Source organism: Cupressus sempervirens, chromosome 7 (assembly GCF_028749045.1).
Source record: "Cupressus sempervirens isolate cs-2001-9-10 chromosome 7, ASM2874904v1, whole genome shotgun sequence".
Lineage (NCBI taxonomy): Eukaryota > Viridiplantae > Streptophyta > Pinopsida > Cupressales > Cupressaceae > Cupressus > Cupressus sempervirens.
Genome location: NC_143124.1, coordinates 428,002,197 through 428,029,418, shown reverse-complemented (window position 1 = coordinate 428,029,418; position 27,222 = coordinate 428,002,197). Strand labels below are relative to the sequence as shown.

The 27,222-nt window shown below is 36.0% G+C and overlaps 1 pseudogene; it reads left to right on the top strand.

The window, feature by feature from the left end:
* Positions 1-24,870: 24,870 nt before the first annotated feature.
* LOC149547361 (putative UPF0481 protein At3g02645 pseudogene) lies at positions 24,871-26,967 on the top strand (annotated as a pseudogene).
* The last annotated feature ends 255 nt before the right edge of the window (positions 26,968-27,222 follow it).

Below are 27,222 nucleotides of genomic sequence, written 5' to 3'. Positions count from 1 at the left end.
TATGAAGAATTTGTTCAAGATTTTGTTATATTTACCAAGCAGTAATGGCATCTGCAAGCACCAGCAGCAGCAAGGCAAAAAGAGGTTCAAAGATGTTAATAAAGGGTACAGAATGGAAAGCGCCCAATTTCTAGATTATTTCGGCCATTGTTGAATCACTCGACCCAACTGGAGCTCAATCACAAATACCCCCCAAGGTACTTCTTATCAATGATATTCGTACTCATTTCAAATGTTCTATTCAAGAAATCAAAAACCTAGAAATGGATGGTGCCCTAGGTGAAATGAGTGTAGATGGCTCTCTAAAACTTGAGTTCAAGCATCTTGAAACCAAAGGCTTGACATATATCTCGCATATACCTAGAAACTTCCAAAAAAAATGGATTAGATATATCCTGAGTCGGGTACATAATGGACAATTTTGGTTAGAGCAACCAGTGCTAATCACTAAGAAAATGATTCACAAAATCATGGGTCTCCTTATGCTCAACAAAGCCAAAACCACCAAAACCCTAAGTCGGGAGGAGTTACAAAGGAAAAACCTAACCGAATGGGATGGTAGAGGTTTAAAGGTAAACACTGTATCTGATGTCGAACTAAGATTCGGCATTGATGTAATTGCATATAAGTTATACAGTTCCAATAGACTGAATAGTATACCTTATGAAGCTATGGATTTGGCCCTCAAGGTTGTGAAGAAAAACCTTGAACTTGATCTGTCTGAAGTATTGCTGAAACAATTGAATAAAAATATGGATAGTATAAGGACTTACAAGAATAACCCTTGTAAATTTGGTTCTCTATTGATTTGTTTATTTTTCTATATTCAAAAATTCTTTTCATCAAAAGGAACTATCGTATGGAGAAAAAAAATTCCAATTTTGTATCAAATAAATGAGTTTGTAGTAGAGATGGGTGAGAATTTTGATAGCATCATGGACAACTATTTTGAAGATTTCAAGGAAATAATGAATAATAGTTTTCAAATTCCTCCTAAGCTTGTTGAAGATTATAAGGATGATGTATGCTTCATGGTTGACTGTGATACGGTGTACATCTAGGCAGTCAGACCCCGAGTTGCATGGGTAAAACCTCTTCCCTATGGGGTAAATATTGATGAAGCTAGGGACATCATAGAAGCACTGGTAAATGAGCCTGTAGACCCAAGGCAACAAATTTTTGGAACCTATGATGAAGCAAAGGCCAGAATTGAGCTTTAAATCAAGCTACCATAGCCCATAAGCAAAGGCAAGAGGAAGATAGCAAAATTGAAAACTGCATTTGGCCCTCTTATGCTAACAGAAGGAAAAGGTGAGGATGAAGGAGATGATGAAGAAGGAGGAGAAGAAGAAAAAGAAGAAGAAGAAACTAAAGAAGAACCTCCGAAGAAGAAGGGTAGGGTAATAATTACAAAACCTAAAAAGAAACCTACTACAGTATTTACCAGAATGACCAGAAAAGGTAAGCAGCAACCTATGTTGTTCAAGTCTGCACCTACATTTGAGGAAAGGCTCAAACAATTGGAAGAAGGAGCTGGCATCACAAATTTCAAAGCATTGAAATTTGAAACTAGAACAGATGTTGAGAAGATGCAGATAGAGGAACTAGTACTAAGCAAGATGGGTAAATGGAAATACTCTCTGGACCAGCTTGCTTCCCAAATCTCAAAGGAACTATTGGAGAGATTGCAACCAAGATGGGAATCAACAACCCAAATGGTAAAAGATATCTATGAGCAATCCCTGAAGAATCTTCAACCAAGTCTCACTGGAGCAGAAGTAAAAATAGCAATGAAAAACCATGAAGGTAAAATGATGATCAGATTCCACACATGTTTAATCAAAGACATTGAGCATGTTGTAAATGATGCTACAAACATGTGGAAAAACATCTATCATCTGCATAAGCCCAGTGAAGACCCAGTGGAAATCAAAGATGATGACAGTAGTGATAGTGATGATATTGATGGCACTCCATCCATCACAGTTTCACTAGGTGAGCTTCATGCATTAATGGGAGAAGACAAGGAGGAAGAAGCTGAAGAGGAAGCTAAGGAGGAAGATGATCCAGTAAAAATTGCAGCAGTAATCATTGCATCCCTTCCTCACTCTCCACCTAAAACTATCACATCACCAAGGTTGGAGTCAGATTCAACAGGTTTGATAGCATCCACATCAGATTTATCATCTACACCTGCCACATCATAGCTCTAGGTATCATCAATGGAAGTTTCTACCACTTCATCTACCGAGCTGCAGCCCTCTCCTTCATCTACCGAGCTAGCCTCCTCAGCTCCATCATCTTTAGTCGGTATAGCAGTAAGTTCCACAATTTTGGCAGTTACATTAGCACCAATTTTTGCACCAGTTAGTCTTCCCGTTATAAATATTCCAGCTTGTTCTATAATTTTGTCTACATTATCTGCATCTACTTCAAATCTAGTTAGATCAGATACTACATTACCCAGTGTATCACCATTTTTGAGAAATACTCTAGTTTTTGATCTAGTAAATGTACACTCGAAAGTGTCCCACTCTAAACCCTTCTATCCAAACGATTCCATGAGATTGGAATGCTTGGATGCCGGCTTAGAGCTCCCTATCCACGGAGTGCAAGAGAGTATATTTCAAGTTCAAGAGCTCTCAAATGAGCCTTAGAGATACTCTTCTTGCTAGTAAACCATGCAATGGGAGGTTCCAAAGACAAGATGCAAGAATGCAAATGTCCCAAGGAGTTCCTCAAGAATACAATGCAAATGAAGATTAAGCTAGAATGAATATGAAAAATGCAGCTATTCTAAGCATGGATGAGAGTGTTACAATCCAAATATTAAGCTATGTGAGATAGATTATTGCAAAATAGAAGCTAAACTAACATGCAACATGAATCTAAGCTAAAATGCCATGGATGAGAGAATGTAGACAAGGAAGAGAAGTTCTCCACAAAGCTCCAAAGAAAACCTGTTAGAAAACTTGCAGCATAACAATATTCAAAATGAGGATTGGATGCTTTGAGGGGGAAAGCTCTCTCCCTTTTAAAGATGTATGGACGGTAGAGATCAAGATGAAGATGGTGGATGATCAACGGTGGAATTTGAAAAGAGGAGTGATCCATGTGCACACACAAATCAACCAATAGAATATAAGTTGACTTGTCATTTAAGACAAAAGTCACAAAACCTTTTCTTTTAATTGCAAAATAGAAAAAAGACTTTATGTGTGCACTTTAAGTGGGTTAGAAGAATGGGTTCTTTTATTTAATTAAAAGGGGACATGTTCTTTTAATCAAATAATGAACTTAGGATAGCATAGTCAAACTATAGGTTATAATCAAATAAATTGATTATTAGCAATTTGGTCTAGGTAAATGATTAAATTAATTTAGCCAAAATGCTGAGAAGGGGGCTAATAGTCTAGATGACCATTTTTAGGTGATTACATTTGCCCCTCTTTGACTAATGCATGATCGATCTGGGAACACATTATGTCAAAGAAAATAGAAAGCCAAGTAGGCGGTGATAGATATAGATATCTGATTTTGAAGAACGAAATGTAGAAAAAGATAGCAAGTCCTAAATGTACAGCCTGATAGCAGTAGTACTGAACACTAGGAAGATGATGTTAGAATTCAAGAAGAATGCTAACACTTAGCAAAGTAGATAGATTGAGAACAAGTGAGAAGATCAAACAAATGCTCCTAAGCAGTGATAGAGTATTTCTGCCCCCTCGGGATCGAAATTGAAATGAGGTAAGGGGATGCAAAAATTGGCTAGAAATGAGAAAAATAGAATATAGCAATGTCCAAGATGACAGATAGATGATTAGAACCCAAGAATGACTATAAGAAATTGATAAAATGCCCCAGTTTGGCTAGAGTTGACCTTGAAGGATATAGCATAAAAATTAGGTCAAATCTAGTAGAGAGGTGATTTAGATGTGAAAAAGTGAATAGAAGGAGATATGAAGTATAGAAATGATGAAGACATGAAGAAATAAAGATGCCCCAATGATGATTCGAAGATTAGACCTCAAAAGGTCAGCTAACTGCTCAGAAGAAAGTAGAATTTTAAAAGACAATTTTGACCATCAAGATGAACTCGAATTTGGATTTCGATCCCGAAAATGAATCTAGGACATTGAAATTATTTAAGAGGTCAAAACTTTATATAATGTGATGATAAGATAGAAAAGAGATGAAGCGAAAGATTAAGAAGGTGAAAAGACATGAACAAGAAGAAAGTAAAGAAATATATGAAAGGAGTTAGCTGATATGTCCACAAAAAGATGAAGAGAGAGCTCTCCCCATATGCAAGAATGCAAGACTAAGCTAGAAAATGAACCTAAAATGCAAGCTAACATGCAAAGTGGTTTACCAGCAAGAAGTGCATAACATTTAGACTCTTAATTTCATCATTGAGCATTTATTAGGGACATCATGAGATCATACAACCATCACTAGTATAACTATGAGGATATGAATATGATCGATATCAGATAGGTATGTGGAAATCCAATCTAAGCATCAGAGACATGTAAGTCAAGATAACTACGTGATTAGATTCCCTAAGTTTAATTTAGCAAGATTACACCTGTATCAAGGCATAAGCGCCAGGATAAACCCTGAGTGCGGTCTTGCAAAACAGTCAAGGATGATACATTTGTAAGTCAATGTGTTGAATAGGACCAGCATAAATGCTTACAACACTATAGACAAACAAAGTATACCCACAAGCAGAAATCAAGAAGACATGCCCCATGCCCCCAGTCTTCTAGTCAATGACATCCTTGAAAGACTATTAGGGAGGGAACACATGGCAAAGAAATCATCATAGATAGCACACAAAGTAGATAAATGTCAGCATAGCTCAGTCGTTTAAGTGTTAAAGTGCGTGTGTGTAAGTCACTTGGCCATTTCTTCCAGACTTGATTCTGATAGTGAGAAATATCGCGACATCGGAGACTGTAGGTAAACTATCTGAAAAGTGTTGAAAAACACTTGATGTCAAGGTGGGGGAAGTGTTGAGAAACACTATTTTGTGAGTTGTCAAAGAAACCCTAATGCACAAGAATACCTCAATAGGCTAAGTAGCTATGCCCCCAAGATGAGGACAAGAAACAATTCCAAGCCAGGAAATGTGTAGCGAAGTGGATGATTGAGACTGATAGACATAGGTGCAAGGGTCTCAAGTAGCACCTGTTTCCAGATTTTCACCACTTGACAGATTTTTTCAGGACTTTTTTATTTTTTTGGTGATACATCAAAGTGAGGTTTTCACTAAGATGATCATTTTTTTAGGAGATTTTCTGATTTTTAGGATTTTTTCAGCATCATATATGATTTTTTGGATTTTTTAGAAGGTTTTAGAGATTACTAGTTCTCAAGCAAGATCACATCATATTCGCTCAATGTCTAGCTAGGTATAGGATACGATGGAGCAACGAGCCGGTGGATACGCAAAGATGGATGAAAAATGAGTATGAAGAAAGTGAAAGTGATCCTCAAGGACTGACTCCTCAAGAGTACCCAAGCTAGGGAAAGAGGTGAAATAGTCATATGAAGCATATTTTGGATAAGCAATGGAAGAAATGAGCAAGATAGCATGTAAGATAAGCAATGAAGCCAACAAGTGTGATAGCATATAAGATAAGCGATGGAAGCCAATGAGTAAGATAGCATGAAAGCGTGCAATCCAAGAGAGTAGACATGTCAAGAGGCCTAAGAACCATTTTTATTTATCATGATCAAGACCAAGGGGTCAACTAGATAGGATAGCAATGGGATAGAGCAATAAGAATAAAGCTCAAGAAAGAGGCTATGAGTGAATGGGAGAGCACAATAGAAAATCTGGTGGATAAGATAGCCAATATGCAAAGATAGCTCAACATTGTCAAGATCAAAGAGAGAAGAGGGGATTTATGGATGATGGAAGAATTACGCATGATGTCTGTTTGCCAGGTTTTCATCATGGTACTTATCTAAGGTGCCACAAGAAGTAGTTTTCACCATAGGATAAATTTATTTCTCTTTACTTTTGCTACCAAGGTGCCACAAGAAGTGGTTTTCACCAAGGCACATTTTTATTTTTTTCATTTTTTCTATTTTTTTCTTTTTCTATTTTTTTTTTTGAATTTTTAGAAAGAGCTCAAGCTTTTTGAATGTAGATAGTGCTCCTATAGGAAAGATAAGTCATGATAAGCCAAGACCATAGAAAGGTATGCTCAAAGATGTTGATAGGGTGATGAAAGAGAAATGGTAGTAGGAAGAGTATATGGAGGATAATAGTTCATGTATAGAAAGTTAGTGTAAGCTTTAGAGGATTTCATGAGGGTAGTTGAAATATTGCACAAGATCAACGTTGACACACACCTTGAAGGGTATTGGAACAATGGAGGAATCATGGATGAAATAGCTTGAGATTTAGATGTATGAGGTGGTAGTAAAATTTTAGAAGAAGATGGAGTGGAAGCCTTTGGAAGCTTGAATGTCAACTTTGAAGTATTTTCAATATTCAAGTCTTTTAAAAGAGACTTGGGAATCCACATAACTTTAGATTTTCCTTGTTCTTTGGGTGTTTGAGATTGCATTTCTTCAATGATGGATTTAGGAACCCACATTTGCTTTGATTTAGCTCTCTTAACAGTGGACCTTTGCAGTCTCTTTTGTGCATTCTCCTTCTTAGCATTCACATGTCGATTAGATGGGACATAGTGATCTTTCTTTTTCAATGGATTCTTATGTTTATTCTCACTTCCAAAGGACTTGGGATTTGTGGATGAATAAGGATGATATGACTGGTTTAGATGTATAGATGGGTGAAAAGTTATCAAGGATGAGTGTCTTTGTTGATCTTGAGGTATTATAGGAGAGCTAGGGAATGAGCTAGGAGTGAATGTAGGAGATGGAGGAGCATAAGGTCCCAATATGGATGGAAGGTTTGAATGCTTTAGCTTAGATGGATAAGGACCAAGGATAGATTTAGAAGATGCAAAGGGATAGTGGGAAGGGATATAAACATCTTTAGATTGAGTAACATAGTCAAAACCATCAATAGACTCATGATTACCTTTGATAGGAACAACATTTTTAATAGTAGCACTTGAAGCTTGAGCACAATTTTGAAGTGGATATGGAGAAGTAGAACATGAAGGGATGCTTTGATCTTGACAAGTAGCCTTGGATAGCATATGAAGAGAACTTTTCTCATAATTTTCAGTAAGCTCAAGGGAGATAATGGAAGTGTTATCTTCATCATACTTAGGAGGTGGACAAGATATAGGATATGGAGGGGAAAAATCTTGAAAGAGATGAAAGGGTGTTTGATCTTGATCTTTCTTGACATTTATAGATTTTTCTTTTTGAGAGTCCTCTTGACATGGAACCACTTCTAAGGACAAGGGAGAATGAAGAGTGAATGGAGTAGTGCTTGGATTAGGCATAGTAGTGCATGAAGGTTGAGGATGTTTAGGATTAGTAGCATGGAAAAGGTTTGCAGCCAAGTGAAGGTTAGCTTGAGTTTCTTTTAGAGGTAGCCCTTGAGGATATGCGTAGTCAATGTGGAAAGCATTAGGTTCTTTATTTGATGGAGGCATGTTGGAAAGATTTGAAGTGTTGGGAGATGCATGAGTGTTGGAAGAAGTGGAAGATGTAATGGAGCTGCTACTAGACATAGGTTCATTAATGTAATCTTGCTCAAGAAAAGTATCCTCAACACATGAGTCACTAGAGGTTCCAATAATTCTATTATCAATAAGATCTTGGATTTTATGTTTTAGCTCAATGCAATCTAAAGTACTATGCTCATTATGTTGATGATAAGAACAATAGATATCCAAGAATGGGTTTCCATATGAGCTAGACTTAGGTAACATGATGATCTTATTGCCAAGAAGTTTTTGCAAAGTGTCATCATAAGAATCTTCCAAGGGAGCAAAAGTTCTATCAAAATTATGTCTAGAGTCCTTTTGTTGTTTCTCATGTGAATGGTATGCATCCATGTCTTCATCATTATCTTGGTCAAATATAGGTCCATCATGAAATTTTAGCATAGGCTCAAAGGAGGTATGACTTGCTTGTTCTCTGAAGAGGTCTTTAGATCAAGAAGATGAAGACATTTGATGTCTTGAAGTAGAGCATGTAGACCTAGAAGAAGAGAATGACCTCAAAGAAGGTGACTCACATGCATGTAAAGACCTTAAGGAAGATTCATGTAATGATGCAATCTTCTCCTCTAACCTTTTCTCAAGTTTAGACTTCATTTCTGTCATGCGCTTAGAGAGATGAAGGTAAGAAAGATCATTTGTCTCTTCTAGTTCTTTGTATTGTGCATATAGATCTTGAAACTCTTTAGTGACATGGAGGATATCATGATCATCTAGATTTGGTTGAGGTTTGGTAGCACAAGGTTTAGATCTCATAGTTTTAGATGCAAAGCCAAGCATAAAAGAGCCTACAAGATAACTTGATGTTGAAACTATAGGAGGTAGAGTGTTCACTTGCCAAGATAGTGGAGATAGATTAAAGTGACTTGTCAAACAGTATGTCCAAGAAACTTACGACATGAATGACTCAAGTCAATAGCTAGGCAAGATGCCCAAATAGCCAAATAAATAGAGCAAGCAGGGTGACAAGTGAACAACTTTCCCAACCCAAGAGTGTAGTCAAGAAATCAAGGTAACCATTTTAGCAAAAGGATAACTAGCAAGCATGCATAGACCATGAAGATAGAAAGACCAAGAGTACCAAGACCAAAGAGCCACTTTAAGCATGTTCAAGAACTAGAGACATAGAAGACAAAAATCAAATTATGAGACTCCCCTTAGCAAGCAACACAAGAAAAATGTTAAGACTTGATGCTTTGACTTGGTTGACAAAGTTTGACAATAGTTGATAGCATAGAAAGTTTGATGTTCAAAAATAATTTATTTCCAAGCAAGATAGTGACACATGAAGTAGTCTTCAAAAAATCAAGCAAGGGACAAAGCAACCTTGCATGATACAAGCATATGTGAGGTCTTAAAAGAAATCCATAGAACTATCATCATGTGTATGTTCAAAAGATTTTCACTGGTATAGCACATTCGAGAACACATCAAGCAATATCTACCTAGAAGTCATGGTTCATTACTCAACAACTTGGCCCACGCTTGATGCTCCTTTGCCTCACACCAAGTGGTTGCCCACAAGAGATATTGGCTTTGTCATGGAAGTGCCATAAGCACAACCAAGGGAACACATATGGTGAGTGTAAATCTTGGGGTGATCCGGGTAGTCCACTAGGATCGATCCTTGCACCAAGAAGTTGAGCGGCTAAAAAAGGTAGTTACTAACTTAGGGTTTTTAGATAGGGCTTCTGTTCATAGTGTTCCTCTTGCTCCCAATTACGGGACACCTCACCTTGCGATGAGTAACCGATCTCGCGATCACAAGAGTACCTTAAGCATTCTTGCCTAGTGATCTCCCTATGGTCGAAATCCCATAAGCGATCACACTAGACGAAGATAAACACTACGTCTACCAAGGTTTTGTGTCCTTGATAGCCTTGAGTTTATAGTGGGTTGGAAGAGCCAGGTAATCGGCTTGTTCCCACTTGGGTCGTTCCTCTCAGGTTGTCCGAGAGCAGGCCCTCTAAAGGATTCTAACTACACAAAGTGGATCAAATTTTGGAAGTCAAGATTTCTGGTTCACCACAAGGGTGAAGAGCATACTCTCCTATTACAATCATTTTCTCCCAAACATGCCAAGAAGATTCAGTTACCTCTTGCTTTTGAAACAAATGGTAAGTCAAGATTTCTGATTCACCACAAGGGTGAAGAGCATACTCTCCTATTACCAAAAGACTCCAATCACAAGTTTTATGTGCCTATGAAAAATGAACAATTATTCAATGCCACACATGAAAACAAAAAAGCAAGAAATTTGAGTTTTTATGCTTTGGGCAGCCCTGCAAACAATCGTTAGTAGCCCTTGTGCATTTGAAGCTTTGACATGCGTTCTTTTTATGCAATGTTTCAATTTTTTTCACAAGGATGGCAACCTGAAATCACAACTTGTTAGCAACAAAAGTTAGTGTGAAATAACATAAAAATCTGCAATAAAAAGTGGTGAGTTGCTTCAAAAATCTAATTTATCCTCCAACCAAGTACATGCAAAGAAAGTGCAAGTTAATCACAAATGCTTTCATTTTTACTCTTTGGTTTTGACCTAGTCAACAAGATTGGACTTTTTTGCTATGATTTCGTATCCAAAAATGAAAATGAAAAAAAAGAGACCCCTATTAAAAATCAGAGAGCTTTCCAAAAATGCAAGAAATTTTAAAAAATCTCTTCATTTGCTCCCTAGAGATTGATTTTGTCAAAACAGGCCAAATTTATCAAATCGAATTTTTTGATCCTTAATACTACCTCAAAATTCAAAACACAAAGAAAGAACCCCCATTAAAATTGAAAAATATTTCTGGAAATGTAAGTTTTTTTGAAAAACATGCTGATGTGCGACCAAAAACGACTTTTTATGAAAAAATTAAAAAATATCATAACTCCCAAAAATCATGTCAAAATGCTCTAAAAATCGGACTGAGACATTTTGAGCATATACCCAACCTGCAAAAAAAAATTCAGAACCAAACTCCAAGCGGTTTAAAAGATATGATCAAATCTTTAAACCAACTAGATTTTTGGCCTTCAAACCAATCTACTTATGGGTTGGCCTTAAAACCAAAGTGATAATTCTACAAAAGCACTTGATTAGATCCAATATGCTGCTGTAAAAAATCAAAGATAAAAAATGAAAGCAAATGGAGCTAAAACTTGATTCAAGCCCCACGGTGGGCGCCAAAAATGTACACTCGAAAGTGTCCCACTCTAAACCCTTCTATCCAAACGATTCCATGAGATTGGAATGCTTGGATGCCGGCTTAGAGCTCCCTATCCACGGAGTGCAAGAGAGTATATTTCAAGTTCAAGAGCTCTCAAATGAGCCTTAGAGATACTCTTCTTGCTAGTAAACCATGCAATGGGAGGTTCCAAAGACAAGATGCAAGAATGCAAATGTCCCAAGGAGTTCCTCAAGAATGCAATGCAAATGAAGATTAAGCTAGAATGAATATGAAAAATGCAGCTATTCTAAGCATGGATGAGAGTGTTACAATCCAAATATTAAGCTATGTGAGATAGATTATTGCAAAATAGAAGCTAAACTAACATGCAACATGAATCTAAGCTAAAATGCCATGGATGAGAGAATGTAGACAAGGAAGAGAAGTTCTCCACAAAGCTCCAAAGAAAACCTGTTAGAAAACTTGCAGCATAACAATATTCAAAATGAGGATTGGATGCTTTGAGGGGGAAAGCTCTCTCCCTTTTAAAGATGTATGGACGGTAGAGATCAAGATGAAGATGGTGGATGATCAACGGTGGAATTTGAAAAGAGGAGTGATCCATGTGCACACACAAATCAACCAATAGAATATAAGTTGACTTGTCATTTAAGACAAAAGTCACAAAACCTTTTCTTTTAATTGCAAAATAGAAAAAAGACTTTATGTGTGCACTTTACGTGGGTTAGAAGAATGGGTTCTTTTATTTAATTAAAAGGGGACATGTTCTTTTAATCAAATAATGAACTTAGGATAGCATAGTCAAACTATAGGTTATAATCAAATAAATTGATTATTAGCAATTTGGTCTAGGTAAATGATTAAATTAATTTAGCCAAAATGCTGAGAAGGGGGCTAATAGTCTAGATGACCATTTTTAGGTGATTACAGTAAATACTCCTATTGGCACTCAACCCTTAAGTATACCAATCTTCAAGTGCTGCTAGTCCTTCCATCTCCACTATTGTGTCCACTCCCAAGGTCAAATCAGTCATCACAAAAGCCAAACTAAAGCAACCATTAAGATTTCTGCTCAGTGGAAAAGAAATTCCTGAGGATATTGACCTAGACGCAGAAATAGTGATTCCAAAAATTGACTACGAAAATGCTACAATTGAATAAATGAGGTATGCTAGTCAACTAATAGAGATGAAGGCTACGCAAAAGTAGTTAAGGTCTGAAATGGATAAGGAGTATAGAATAATTGAGAATACAAGAAATATAATTACAGAAGCTATAGGTGTTGAATTAGATTCTACTCAACACATTTCGATTCAGTTAAAAGAGGTTGTAAATAAATTCAATGAGGACACCTCCAGTGAAGAAAAATTGATTGAAAAGGCTGAAAGAAAATTTGATAATAAGGTGCTTGAGCACATTGCTCAGTAGATTGCAATAAAATAGATAGAATTGTCCACAATTATGGTCAATCTTGAAAATTCTTTTAATAATGTAACTTCACTTTTTGCCAAACTTTGTGATGTTACCGAATATACCAAGGAGATTAAAGAAAAATTAAATAAAATTGATGAGGATATGAAGGTCAATGCCCAAAAGTTGCAACTTGACCCCAATTCAAGTTCATCCCATCATTTTAGAATCAGATTTTTGTCAAAAAAGTAGGCAGAACTATTGAGAGAGGAAGCTAGGATCAGATCTACACTGATTGACATCAAGAATATGATTCTTCCTATCATGGACACAATGCAAAAACATATTGCCTACTCCAAAACATTGATCCATGACAACAATTTCTCAGTTGCAGATCATGTGATTGAACTTTCAGCTGAAGTTCAGATAGCACTCTCCACCTACAAAATTTTGCAAGAAAATTGGGATAAGACTTTGGCTCTTATTCTCAAGGTACATTCTGTGTTTATCTCTCATTTTGGTGTTTCTGTGTAAATATATATTGTTTCATTTGGCATTATTGTCAAAAAGGGGGAGATAGAGTACCAAAGAAGAGATAGAGACATATGTAAATAATGAAGCCATGTGTATAGATAAGAGATATTTGTAAATACTATGTGCATATTGTATAGGGGAGATATATGTAAATCAGGATGTCAAATTTTACACATAAGTTTTGTCTCATAAGTATTTTTGCAACTAATACCAAAGGGGGAGATTGTTGGAATTATGATATGTTTTTCATTCATGCAAACACTTATTCGATTCTGAATGCTTATCGAGCTCATCAATTAGTCTACAGTATATACCAAGCATTTAGTGGCTACCTTGTAAGTTCAGTAGGTAAACAGTTCTTATCAAGCATTCCAAAGGATATCGAGTGAATGGGCAGTTCAACAGCATTTACCGAGCAAAGGAAGGTAAATGAAGAACTCAGTGTTCACCGAGCAAAGGAAGGTAAATGAAGAACTTAGTGTTCACTGAGCAAAGCAAGGTAAATGAAGAATTTAGTGTTCACCAAGCAAAGGAAGGTAAATGAAGAACTCAGTGTTCACCGAGCAAAGCAAGGTAAATGAAGAACTTAGTGTTCACTAAGCAAAGAAAGGTAAATGAAGAACTCAGTGTTCACCGAGCATAGGAAGGTAAATGAAGAACTTAGTGTTCACCAAGCAAAGCAAGGTAAATGAAGAACTTAGTGTTCACCAAGAAAAGCAAGGTAAATGAAGAACTCAGTGTTCACTGAGCACAGGAAGGTAAATGAAGAACTCAGTGTTCACCAAACACAAGAAGGTAAATGAAGAACTTAGTGTTCACCGAGCATAGCAAGGTAAACAAAGAAGTTAGCTTTTACCGAGTGACACTATATCTATCGAGTCACCAATGGTTATCGAGTTCCAAGCAGTATTGTGTGGCTAGTATGAACCGAGCCTCTACTTCTACCAAGTGCATGATGATGCCGAGTAATCTAGTGGATGCCGAGTATCAAAAGGTCACCGAGTCAGCTTAAGGAACCCGAGTTTTCTACTATCTGGCTGACTCAGTATTGTTCTATTTGCTTGTGTTTTGGCTGACCTTGTAGTTGTAAATATTGAAATGGTATATATGTAATATATGATATCATTTGTAGCATGGTATGGTGTAAAAAAAAGGGGGTAACTTTTGCATATGAAGAAGGTATTGATATATTTTGAGAAAAGTAAAAGCAAATCAGTAGCAGAATAAAAGGGAATACAACAAGGTCCACATAGGAGCAGAAAAGTTAGACCTATCACATTAGGTGATCAATGCAACAAGGATCTTCTCAGCAAACAGTTGTAAGCAGATCCACTGCTTCATCCTAACAGGTGAATCAGTTTATAAATCCTTTAACTGGGTGGACCTAACAATCTTTTTGTAAATCTCCTAACAGAGTGCATACTTCACTGTATGTTTGTAAATCCTCTAACAAGGTGGATCTAGCAGTCCTACTTGCTCCTAACAAGGCAGATTACCAGAAGTGATCACTGTAAGCCTTAACAGGCCAACTTTATACTACAGAATTGAAGTTTTGGGGGTATCATCCCCACCCCAATTTTACTTTCTATTTGGAAGGTTTCTGGGTCACCAAATCTCTATGTACATGTGCAATAAATGTTTGTTCCTTCAGTTATGCTGTAGATTAGATGAATGTATGATGAATTGTTTAAAAGTTTTATAAGTTACTGATTCACCCCTCCCCTCTCAGTAACCTATCTTGTCTTGAATATTTCCAACACTGTGTTTTTATCTCATTCAAAATGTTAGTCACTCAAGGAGGTAAATTTAATTATCAAGAGTTAACATTTTCCTTTGAATTTATGATTCTTTAATTACATCTAGATCATGAGTAACATAAACAATCATTCATATTTGTCATCTAACATGTGATTTTCACAAGTGAGTTGGTATCCACGTCAATAGCCTAGTGTTCGTGATCACATAATCAAGTAATGCAATCATATTAAATCTATTTTATCATGAATCAAATCATCATGGAATACAATAAAATCTTCATTGTACTCATTTAATCATCATTATACATACAAATCTATGCAAAATTTGAAATCCAAATCTATTTACATCATAATGCATCAATTAGCTCAAAATTAGTGGCATATATCTAACCAATATGATAAGAAGATAAATAATAATAAACCACATAGTCAAATATATCAAGCAACATTGACCCAAATTTGTACATCTAATTAGATCATAAAATTAAATTCAAAGCACACATATCAACCAAAGGTCTAAGTTGAATACCTAATGACTAAATTTATTTCAAACAACATATAGACTAGGAGTCCAAAATAAACAACTCAAGACCTCCAAATTGTTAGTCTATGTTCATTGACCAGGTTGAGTGAGTCAAATGTGTCAACAACGTCCCTTAAAATAGGGGTCACACAAGGTGGATCATCACATGTAGATAGATCCAATACAAAATATTCTTGAAAATAGATAAAAGAAGAGTCTATACAAACCATTTTGCATTCTCATAGGAAGACTACATTTCCACAAACTTGCCACAAAGACCAAAAAGTGAAATCAAATCAAATGTTAAATGTCGATTGCACATAGTCAAATAAATAGTAAATAAAATATCTTCCAATTAATTTTGCAACTTCATTCTAGTTTTTGACCTTTATGTCAAAATGATAGATGCAATTATAATTACATTTCATATGACAATCATCGACCAAACTAATAAACAAAAGAATACACTCAAGAAGTTTACTGACAAATTGAACTATATTTCACCATATGATTATATCAAACATAAATCCAAAGTTTCACACCTCAATGAAATTATAGAAAACATCATCCTACACGTTAGACATGGAATAATAGGTACATCATACAAATGCAATACATTTTTCTACATAATTAAGAAAATTATCCATGTATGCTCACCAATCATCTTTAAGGATTAGTAAATGGAATTTTCTCATTCATGTGACCTAGGATCTCATGAATATCTCATTACCACATAAATAGAAATTTGAGTAAAATAATTGTTACAACTTATCACGATAAGCATTCATACTATGAAAGTATGCTTAACTAACATAAAAGCACACATTGTGATGTATGACCTCACCATTCAGTCATCACATTAAATATGGTTAAGGTGCTTTACTACCCAACAATGAATATTTACCAACCAATTGAAAAGTGGGTTACATTACATTGGATTTCCATGAGAAATTTTGGACCTGGAGGTACATTTCCATAGTAACAATCCATGCTTTAGTGTATTCCCTAGTTGTAATGTTTGATAGAACCCATAACATGATGATTTTGTGACATTTTAATAATTACAATTCATAAATCAAAAATTAAATTGTGAACATATCTAAAATAAGAAATGTATCCAATAGGTTAGAGGCTTAAATTTTATTTTATTTTTGTTGAGTATTTTGTGATGAATTAATAATTGAAATTTAAATGTATATTTTGTACATGAGAAAACTAAAAAATTTAGGGGTCCTTGACCTTCAACTTAGTGCATTCCTAATAAAATGGGGTTTGTGATTTAGTCTTGATCCTCATTCGCTACCACTAAATGAGTAAATTCTATACATACGCCACATGCTTCAAAGTTTCTTCACTTCCAAACTTAACTGACAATGTCCTAATAAGATTGACAATTCCAAAATAGATGAAAAAATAAATAAAGAGAAGCTAGGTCTAAGATTATTACTTCATCCCTAAGGGCCCATTTGGCTGCGGGAATAGGAATAGCTATTTTGGAATAGAAAATGGGGTTACATATTCCTATTATGTGTTTGGTTCAACTAGAATTTGATGGGTAAATTGCGGACCCAAAAATTTATGTTTTTTAAAATAAATAAAACTAGAATAGGAATGTGTATTCCAATTGCATCTATTTATGTGGAATTGCAAAACCTCATTTTTGGGCCAAAATTGGAATGCATATTCCTATTTTATTTCATATTCCAATTTTGATTTGGTGCATCTAAACGAAGAATTCAAAATTTTAAGAATTTACATATGCCTATTCCACTTGTATTCCCATTGCCAAACGGGCCCTAAGGAGTATGCAACATATGTATACTTGTCATTCATAATTAAAAAGTGAATTTTGAATATTACACATTTGTGTCCTAATAAATGTAGGTTGTTGATTGAGAACTTGGGACTCCTCGCCTCAAATGATCAAGAATGAATCTATTAACTCCAAGGGTCTTTAGTCATGTAATTCAATGAAATTTAAATGTGTATTTTGCACATAGTGTGTGCTTCAAAATTTATGGATTCCTTAGATTCAATTCATTGTTCTCCCCATATACCAAGATTTTCCTTATATTGTCTACATTGGAAGTAACTTCCCTATTTTTGGTGGAATAGAGAAATTTAAAATATCTACTTGGGCATAGGTTCTAGCTACACTAAATGTGAATTATATAGATGCCCCCTTTTCACTTGTATTATCATGATCTGCATCACTTAGTTCCCTAGCCAAGCAATGTGTGCTCCTTTTGGTACTACCTACAACATATGGCCTTTGCTTATGCTTGGATTAGATGTACTCCACAAATCCCTTGATTCGCTAGAAGGGAAGTGAGTTCAAACCAATGACCTCTATTCCATTCCTTTTAGATACTGCAGTACCAATTTCAAAGTTCCCAATTCATCATTAGCTTTGTTCATAATACAAAATATTTAGAAACAAATTTTTAATGTCACTAGACATAAATAAAATCATGTAATGTTTAAGCATAACTATTAATTTGACTTCATCATCAGCCTTGCTCATAATACACAAGATTCAAAAACAAAATTTTAGTGTCATTGGACATAAACAAAATCATGTAATGTTTGAGCACAACTATTAATTTGACTTTCTTAACATATCTCAATCCTTATTATAATCCACACCCTCATTCTAAATATCCTCTGGAGCCTTTGGTCTAGAATCTTCCCCATGAAATTCATCTATTAATATCTCTTCTCCAAACAATAAGTGGCATCTATGTTGTCAATTCAACAAGCTTCCACATTCAAAATACTTTGAAAGATTTGTAGCATTCATAAGATACATGAACTTTTGAAAAGATGTTCATATGATGAAAGCATCATACATGGAAGAAGTGTCCTGGTAAATGTGTGAGAAATTAGAGAGCTACACCTATTTTCTTCAACTTTGATCGGTGCCTTGTAGGCCCAAGTCCCTCATAAATCGAGTGAGATTCATGTGTGTGGTGATGAGATCGACCAAGGCTTGTTTACATAGTAATCATTAGTTTCAATCCTATCTGGCCCCTTTCTTTATTATAGTTGGATCAGAAAATGGGGCAACATACGAGCCAGGATTAACCAATGAAGCCATGGAAAATGTATGAATCACCAGCTACTCTTTTAGATTTAATTGTATTTTTTATCCAAAAAACTTCATTTATTGGAAATAGCTCTAGTTTTTCAAAGTATTAAGGCATGGGATAAAATAAACAATCTGGTTAATAAATTGAAAATAAAAAATTACAAATACAAACATCTCACTCATTATAACACAACATTGGGAGAAATTTAATGGAATTGAGAAATTTGGAAAATACTGGAATAGACAAGATTACACTAGCATGATAGAGCATAACAACATTTTTCATTTCTCTAAAGAATTGAAAGATGAAATTGTATTAAGACTTATCATTCATTTCCAAGTTCTCTTTTTTATTTATTTGTATTTTTAAAAAAATCATAAAACTAAATGTTCTATTGAATCTTTTATTTGAAGACATGTCACATTTTGCCAAATCTAAACTCAATATTGCACAAAAATTAAAATTTCCATTCAATTTCATTTAAATTTTAGTTTTTTTCTTCTATTATTTTCTATTCTCCTTCATAGTGTGTGAATTCAAAAGTTTTTTGTCTTATATGGTGTGTGTTTGTACACACATGCGTGTGCATATACATATGTCTATATACATACGCAGATATATTTTTATGTATGTATGTATTTATGTACTCATTTTGCTTTGACTCCATTATAGATCATTGAACTAATAAATCATTCAATCAAAGTCAACAAAAATTTCATAGCAAGTCATTCTTGCATTACAAATCACCAAATCGGTCTATCCTTTGCTCAGAATGAGCTACAATATCATAACAAGCAATTCTAATACACACACACACACACACATATACATATAAAATTTTGATATGATCTATATAGATTGCTTCAACAAAATTACAACCACATTAAATATATTAACAATTAGAAAGGGACATGATCGAAGAGCTTAATTTTTTGCTAGAAGAGTATAGGATCCCGGGAGGGATAGGGATGATGAGTTCATTTGGAAGGCCACCTTGGTGGGGGAATTCTTAGTTAAATCTTCCTATAAGCTAATGTTCGAAAAAACTTTTGAACATAATGAATAGGGAAACATTTGGTTTAATCACTTAATCCTAAAGATCTATATTTTCTGGTGAACCACCATTCATGGGAAAATTCTCACTATTGACAAATTGATGAAGAGGGGGTTCCAAATACCAAATAGATGCTATATGTGTAAGACGGGGGAGGAGGGCATCAACTACCTATTCCTACATTGTAGTTTTGCTTCTAAAGTGTGGGGGAAGATTCTTCAGAAGGTGGAGGTGAATTGGGTGTTTAATGTGGATATGGGGCATTTGGTGAACTAGCAGGGCCCCTTCACCCACCCCCTACTTATCAATTTGTGGAAGATCATTCCCCCCCATGTTTGTTGGGGTATTTGGAAGGAGAAAAATAATAGGGTGTTTAGAAATGAGAAGAGGGAGGTAAAGGTCATGGTGGAAAGGGTATACAAATTGATAGTAGAAAATATTAGTTGTAGCAATTGGAGAAAACTAGTGTTCCCCCCTTCCACCATAGAGGTGAGAGTGGCCAAGTGTTGGTCATTGGTGGAAGGGATTATGGAGATTGATAACTCTAATCTTATGTCTAGAAAAAGAACCTGATGGAAACCCCCACCTACTAACTGGGTCAAACTTAATTTTGATGGAGCTTCCAGAAAGGAGGGTTTGGCGGGTAGAGAGATAGTCAAGGACTGTAAGGGAAGGATGTTGTTGGCTTATACTGGTCCATTAGGGAAAGTTTCAAACAATATTGTGGAAGTGATCGCTCTATACTAGGTTATAAAGTTAGTCATTAGTGTGGGATGGAGGGATGTGCAAATTGAAGGATATTCTAAAGTTATTATTGAGACTATCAAAGGCAATATGTGGGAGGGATGGGCTACCTATTAACCTATTAACCACCGTAATTGATGATATCTAGTACCTATTAACCATCGTCGGTAAGTTCAATTTGAATCACATTTTTTTGGAGGGAAATAGTGTAGTTGATTGTATGGTGGCAATTGGTTGAAAGCTAAAGGGGCTTAAGGTTGGAGGAATTTGAATGCTCTGCCAAATTTGGTGAGGAAGTTAGTGAGTCATGAAATGAAAAATTATGGATCCTAGCTTGTTACTTTGCATTTTGTTGTTGAGATGGCAGGGTCGATATATCCTTGATGCTTATGTGGTGGGGAGTAAAGGCTTTAGTATGAGTAATAATTATTACTCATGGCCCAAAAATTAGAAGTTTGAAATGGGGGATTTTTTATTTATTTCACTTTATGTATCATTGTACACCATGCAGAAGAAAGAAGGATTTTTTAAAGAGTTGAGGTGCGTTGGGAATGATGGAAATGATTGGGGGATAGATCGTGGTGGCTGACATGTCATCTTTCTTACTATTTCGACAGGGTTTATTATTACAATTAATTGTGATTATCATCTCTACTTATGGGTTTTTCTACCTAAGTGTGAAGTATTTTTTATAAACTATGTCTAGGATCTGAAGAGAAAGAGAGGAGAGGAAAAAATTGTAGAGATGGAAGGTGATTTGATGCATATTCAACTGGCTATGATCGATGATAATGTGAGGAAGCCCTTGGTGTGGTACTTACTAAAGGAGGGCAATTTTTTCTCATTCATGAAGGCTCTCAATGGTCATGATGAGAATTTCTCTATGTAGTTTGTTAACTCATGGGAGGATCGTAGAGTGATAATATATGGTATCTCATTTCATGTTTTAGAGGAGATTATTGTTATAGCGACAAGATTGGCTATAAAGGGTAGAGAATGGTAAAAGGTGACAAGGGTGATTGATGAAATGAGCCTGCAATGTCTCTTTGTGGAGGGGGAGGAATTGATTCGGCATAGAGGAGGTTTCATGAGGGAGAAACTCCCTGACCTATGGAATGAGGTTTGTTTGGTTCTAATGAAATATATTACCCTAGAAGGAAGGTATGGAGTCTGCTACTACTATCACTTTCCTCTTCTTAATCATTTCTATCACCGTAATTTTATTTCACTTCCTTTCTTCTTGCTGCTTGATCTTGAGGATATTGTTGTTGATGTGAAAGAAAAAATGAGAAAGGGGGTTAATTTTACTGTTTTACACTAGGGTCTAATTTTCAAGCCGTATCAATTTCACCTCACCCTGGTTCGCCCTAGGATTGTGAAAATTAATATTCATGTTCACCTAAACCCCCAAACCCAAATGGTCCCCATTAGGATCATAGGTCCTAGAGCCCCTATCCCATAACCCTCTCCCAGTGGGTCCGTGATGATTCCCTACCCTAGGGAGAAAAAAGGGAGATGGGATAGAGGTAACAAGAAGGTGTTGGTGGAGTCAAAGGAAGAGGGGAGAGGGGCAAGGAGGAGGTCAGGGAGGTTGGCTAAATTTAATGCTAAGAGGAAGTTGGGGGAGGGAGCCTCACAGGAGGAGAAGTCAAATTTTGAGGAATCAGGCTACCCCAAAAGAAGAATGAAGGAAAAAACTGTTAATTTTAGGGTGGAAGGTATGGAGGAGATGGAAGAGGAGATTTCTGACTCCTCCATATCAGACCTGGGAGATGGGAATGAGAATAAGGAGGTATTGCATGCCTTGGCGACAGTTATATCAAGATGTGTGGACCTAACTGTTGGTGTAAATAAGCATTTACTTATTACACTTACTTAAGTTTTACTTAGGTTAATGCATTATTTAATTATTTTATTATTATTTTAGGTGAGACACTTAGGAGTTTGTGAACTCTCATTGAGTTTCGCAACTCTAATTAGGCACATGGTGTCTACAACACAGGAGTATGCATCATTCACTAAGTTGTCATGATGACAACATAGTTTTCTGCACTCCTCATTTAGCAGATGTTGTCTACTCCACTGATTTTTGTGCTACACCATTGTAGTCTTATCCTCACATCATCGCACTTAATCCCGTGCTTAATGTAGGATAATCCATATCTAGTGGACATGTGCCTAGTTGTATGACATGTCATAGTGCTAACTTCTAGGCATTCTAGAAGCTCTCCTGAGGCCTTTATATTCAGGCACTCCTAGTGTACTCTAATATGTTGGTTGTATCCAATTATTGAATGAATATCATCATTCTGATCATACTCTGCCTATTTTGGTCTACTGTGTGCTATTGTTGAGTTCTTTTGTTCTTGGGTGAATTCTGGCCTAAGCCAAATTCTTACACTAACAAATGATTAGTTCCTCGATATAGTGGATAGGATGCCTTCTCCCACTACGATCTCCTCCCCTATTAAAGAAATTTCCATAAAGGCTAATAACCCCCTAGTTGTGCAAGATACTACTCAGGCTGGTATGGAAGGCCATCTTGGCGAGTTGCATAAAGCTAGAAATGAGGTGTGGGAGAGAATCCAGGTTTTGGAGGAGAGAATGCAATTGTTAACCAAGTTCACAATTAAAGTCACTCATGCGACGGCTACCACTCTATGCCTATTGAAGGATGTTGATGGGACCTATCTAAGGAGGACTCTAAGATGCTTTTTGACTTCTCGGCAGAAGACTAGGTGAATGTCCTCCTGCGGAAGAAAGAGGCCAAGAAATCTTAAGGGCTCCCCCCTTTTTTCTTTTCATTCTGCTAACCTACTAGTTTATAGATATTTTTGGTTGCGAGGCTATCACACCTTAGTTTTTGTTTAGTGACTTAAGTTTGTTAACATGCATTTTGTTTAAAGCCTATAGTTACTTTTTTAATTATGGTATAAACTTCTTCTTTTTTATTGAAAAACATTAGGGGTTAGTTATGTTTGAATGGTATTCCACTGGTAGTTGACCAGTTTGTTTGTAATGGGCTAGCCCCCTAGTTTCAATTGCTTTTAATTCAAAAATAATTATTTTCTATCGTATAGGTCTAACAACATCCTTTCTGATGCAGGAGTGCATCTGAGGGTCAAGGGTGTTGACTCATATGTCAGTTTTGGTTGAAATTTACTTCCGAGGGTCATAACTTTTGACATAAAAATCATTTAATCATCATTATACATTAAAATCTATGTAGAAGTTGACATCCAAATCTATTTACATCCTAATGCATCAGTTAGCTCAAAATTAGTGGCATATATCTAACCAATATGATAAGAAGATAAATCATAAAATGCCACATAGTCGAATGTATCAAGCAACATTGACCAAAAGCTCTACGTCCAATTAGATAATAAAACTAAATTCAAAGTGCACTTCTCAACGAAAGGTCTAAATTGAATACATAATGACTAAGTTTATGTTAGACAACATATTGACTAGGAGTCCAAAACAAACAACTCAAGACTTACAAAGTGTCTATCTATGTTCATTGATCAAGTTGAGTAAGTCAAACATTTTTTTTTCTCTGAAGAATTGAAGGACAAAATTATATTAAGACTTTTCATTCATTTCCAAGTTCTCTTTTTTATTTATTTGTATTATTTAAACTAATCATAAAATTGAATGTTCTAATGAATTTTTTATACGAAGACATGTCACTTTTTGCTTACTCTAAACTCAATATTGCTCGAAAATTAAAATTTCTCTTCTATTTCATTTTAGTTTTAGTTATTGTCTTCTATCATTTTCTATTCTCCTTCATAGTATATAAATTCTAAATTTTGTTTTCTTGTGTGTGTTTGTGTGTGTGTGTGTGTGTGTTTCTAAAGTTTGTTGTCTTGTGTGTGTGTGTGTGTGTGTGCATATATACATTGATATACATATGTAGATATATTTGTATAGTACGTATGTATATATGTATAAACCCATTTTTCTACGACTCCATTATGGATCACTAAACTGATAAACCAATCAATCAGAGCCAACCAAAATTTCATAGCAAGTCATTTTGGCATTACAGATCAGCAAATCGGTCAACCCTTCAATCAGAATGAGCTGCAATCTCATAACAAGCAATTCTAATACACACACACATATAGACATATACATGTACAATTTTAATATGATCTATATAGATAGCTTTGACAAAATTACAACTGCCTTAAATATATTAACAATTATTTTCTGTCTTAAAGCTTGGACAACATCCCTTCTAAGATGCTATATAGATACATTTTCCAATTAAACTAATTTTTGATCTTTCATATGACTGAGTTTGTAGTATAATTAATACCAACAATATTTGAAACTACTAAACATTATACTTATATTTTGTATTTCCATTTTTCTTTGGATGAAATTACGGTCTTATGTACTAAATACTCAGATAAATCAAAACAACTAATTAATATTTTCCTACTTTAATTTAAAAATTGTTAAACTAAAATAGGAATCTCTTGTTTCTAGATAACATCACAAATTCATATTCTCCGAGTCACCCGGGTTGGTGGTCTTCTTTCCGTTCAAAATCACATATTCAAAATTCAACATCTCCAATAGCCGAAAAACAAGCACTTGACACGATTCTTCGCCAAACAAATTTACCTATGAATGGACTCTTCAGATGACTCTAAACATACTCTAAACATATATGAACGGAAAATTTTATTTTAGAACAACGCTGTAATTCTTTCCATTTTCTAGATGGGATAGGGCCCTTACCAGTCAGAAATGGGGTGACGTCAGCAACAAGCAGTCATAGGCCTTTCGATGGAATGCAAATTCCATGCAAAACCGCGTACGGTAAAAGTCGAAGTCGTCTTGACCTCTCAGGCTACAAATATGATCATCTGCCAAGCTCTTATCAACATTTAAGCTTTCCTTATCTGTTTTACATATTCTCTGTAGCTTCTTTCTGTGATTCCTCATTCACTAGCATTAGGAGTCATGGAAATACAGAGCCCAGTTGAAATAAAAATTGCTGAAGATCGCTGGGTTATTCAAATCAAGGAAGCCATGCAAATTCAGGAGGTGGAAGAAGAAGATAATGCGATCTTCGTATCAGTTTTCGGCGTGCCCAAAGAGTTGTTGACAATGAAGCCAGAAGCATATATTCCGCAGTGCGTTTCCATTGGGCCATATCACCATTGGAAACCGCAACTGTATGAAATGGAGAGATATAAAGTGGCTGCTGCTCGAAGATTTCAGAACATGCTAACCGGTGACAGCAAGTTCGAATACGCAGTGGAAGAGGTTAAGAAGTACGACTGGCGGATCAGGAACTGTTATCATAAATATCTTGACTACAGTGGAGAATCACTGGCATGGCTCATGGCGTTGGACGCCTCCTTCTTTCTTGAGTGTTTGCAGTTCCACGTCAAACAGGCGGATATTAAGGCTTCTTATTCACAAATGCCTTCCCAGGTGAGGCGATTGGATGGAGTCTTGGATCCATCTGCTAGGAGTTCGACCCACAATGCTGTTATGAGAGATCTGATGATGCTTGAGAATCAGATACCATTGTTCCTCTTGCAGAAGCTGCTGGAAATTCAGTTGGATTCTCGAGATAAGGCACAAGAAAGGCTCCGCGATTTGGTGACTCTCGCTTGCAAAGAATGGTCGCCATTTATGTTGAAGAAGAAGGGGGATAGCTCAAGGGTGTGTGTAAAAGAGAGGGGTCACATATTGGAGGTGCTGTACTACTCTATTGTACCTGCAGCAGCCACAGAGTTGGGCGATAGTGTTTCCGAGAAGAAGGAGAACGAGGAGGTCATGTTGCCAGATTCAAACTACGCAATGCGTGCTCTGAAAGCGTTATGGAAGGCGTTTTCCTCGTTAAACATCAGCACTGATCAAATTATCTCAGCGCTTCCTCAGCCTCTCCTCAAAGGAAGGCCTGTCCAGTTTGTGGCACAGTTGTCCACGCGTCTCATTTCCACTTTTCAAAGTCTTTCAATTAAGCGCAAAGATGGAAAGGAAGAGGAGAGGAATGAGAATAGCGGATCTTCATCCATGGAAATTCTTCCTACACGCGACGAACTGGAGGTTCCCTCCGTCTCCGATTTATACTCTGCAGGAATAAAATTATGTCCAACAGACGGAGATCTTACCAGAATCCGTTTCGACAAGGAGACTGCAACTCTTTATCTTCCCAAATTGAGGTTGGATTCCAACACAGAAGTAGTTCTCAGAAATCTGGTGGCGTTCGAAGCTTCGGCAGCGCCTGGAGAGTTGATGTTGAGTCGCTACACTGATTTCATGAACGGCATCATCGACACAGAAGAAGATGTTCGGATGTTGAGAAACAGTGGAATTATTTACAATCGTCTGGCAGACGACAAGAAAGTCGCGAGTCTGTGGAACGGCATGGGTAAATGCGTGAAATTGACAAAAGTGGAATACTTGGACCAAGTTATAGAGGATATCAATAAGCATTATAACAATAGATGGAAAGTTGCTGCGAAGGCTCATGTAAACAGATGCATATTTGGTTCATGGCAGGTCCTGACTGTTCTAGCCGCTGTCACATTTCTGCTTCTCACCTGCTTACAATCTTTTTGTTCCGTGTATGACTGTAAAGGTTGGTGAAGTGATTGTAGTCTTCTTAAGCAATAGGAAGAGAGGGAATGTTTCAGTGCCTGATGGTCGTGTCTTCCATTGATTATTGAATCATCTGATTTCCCTTTACTGTAGGTTTGGCCGTATTACACAGTTATACATTAAAGTTCTTATCTAAACTAGAAGGCCGGACTTCTATAATCACAATAAATGTTCTATCAATACATGTATAGACATATATCTATCATTCCAAATTCAATAACTGTAATACTCTTTTCATTAGAAACTCCTGAAATTATGTCCTGTACCTACAAAAAGTATCCTATCCCTGCCGGGTTTCTCTTGTCGAATGGAATGAAATTAGACAATGTTCCGGTCTTATTTTAATGTAATACTATTGTTGATATATTGTTGTTTATCTGAATCTTTTATCAGATGTATTATTTTTAACTAAAATCCAGAAAAGATAAATTAGCATTTGCACATAATCATGACACAGATGCACTTATAGATTAGGATCAAAGAGGATGGAAGTGGGTGACTCCAATATCATTTTCTTAGTGTCTATGAAAAAAATTGTATAGATCGTCATCAATTCTTTTGATAGATATGAACAATTTGAAACTCAAAGATCATATAAAGAACACACTTATGATCGAATATATTGACTGATAATATCAATGCCT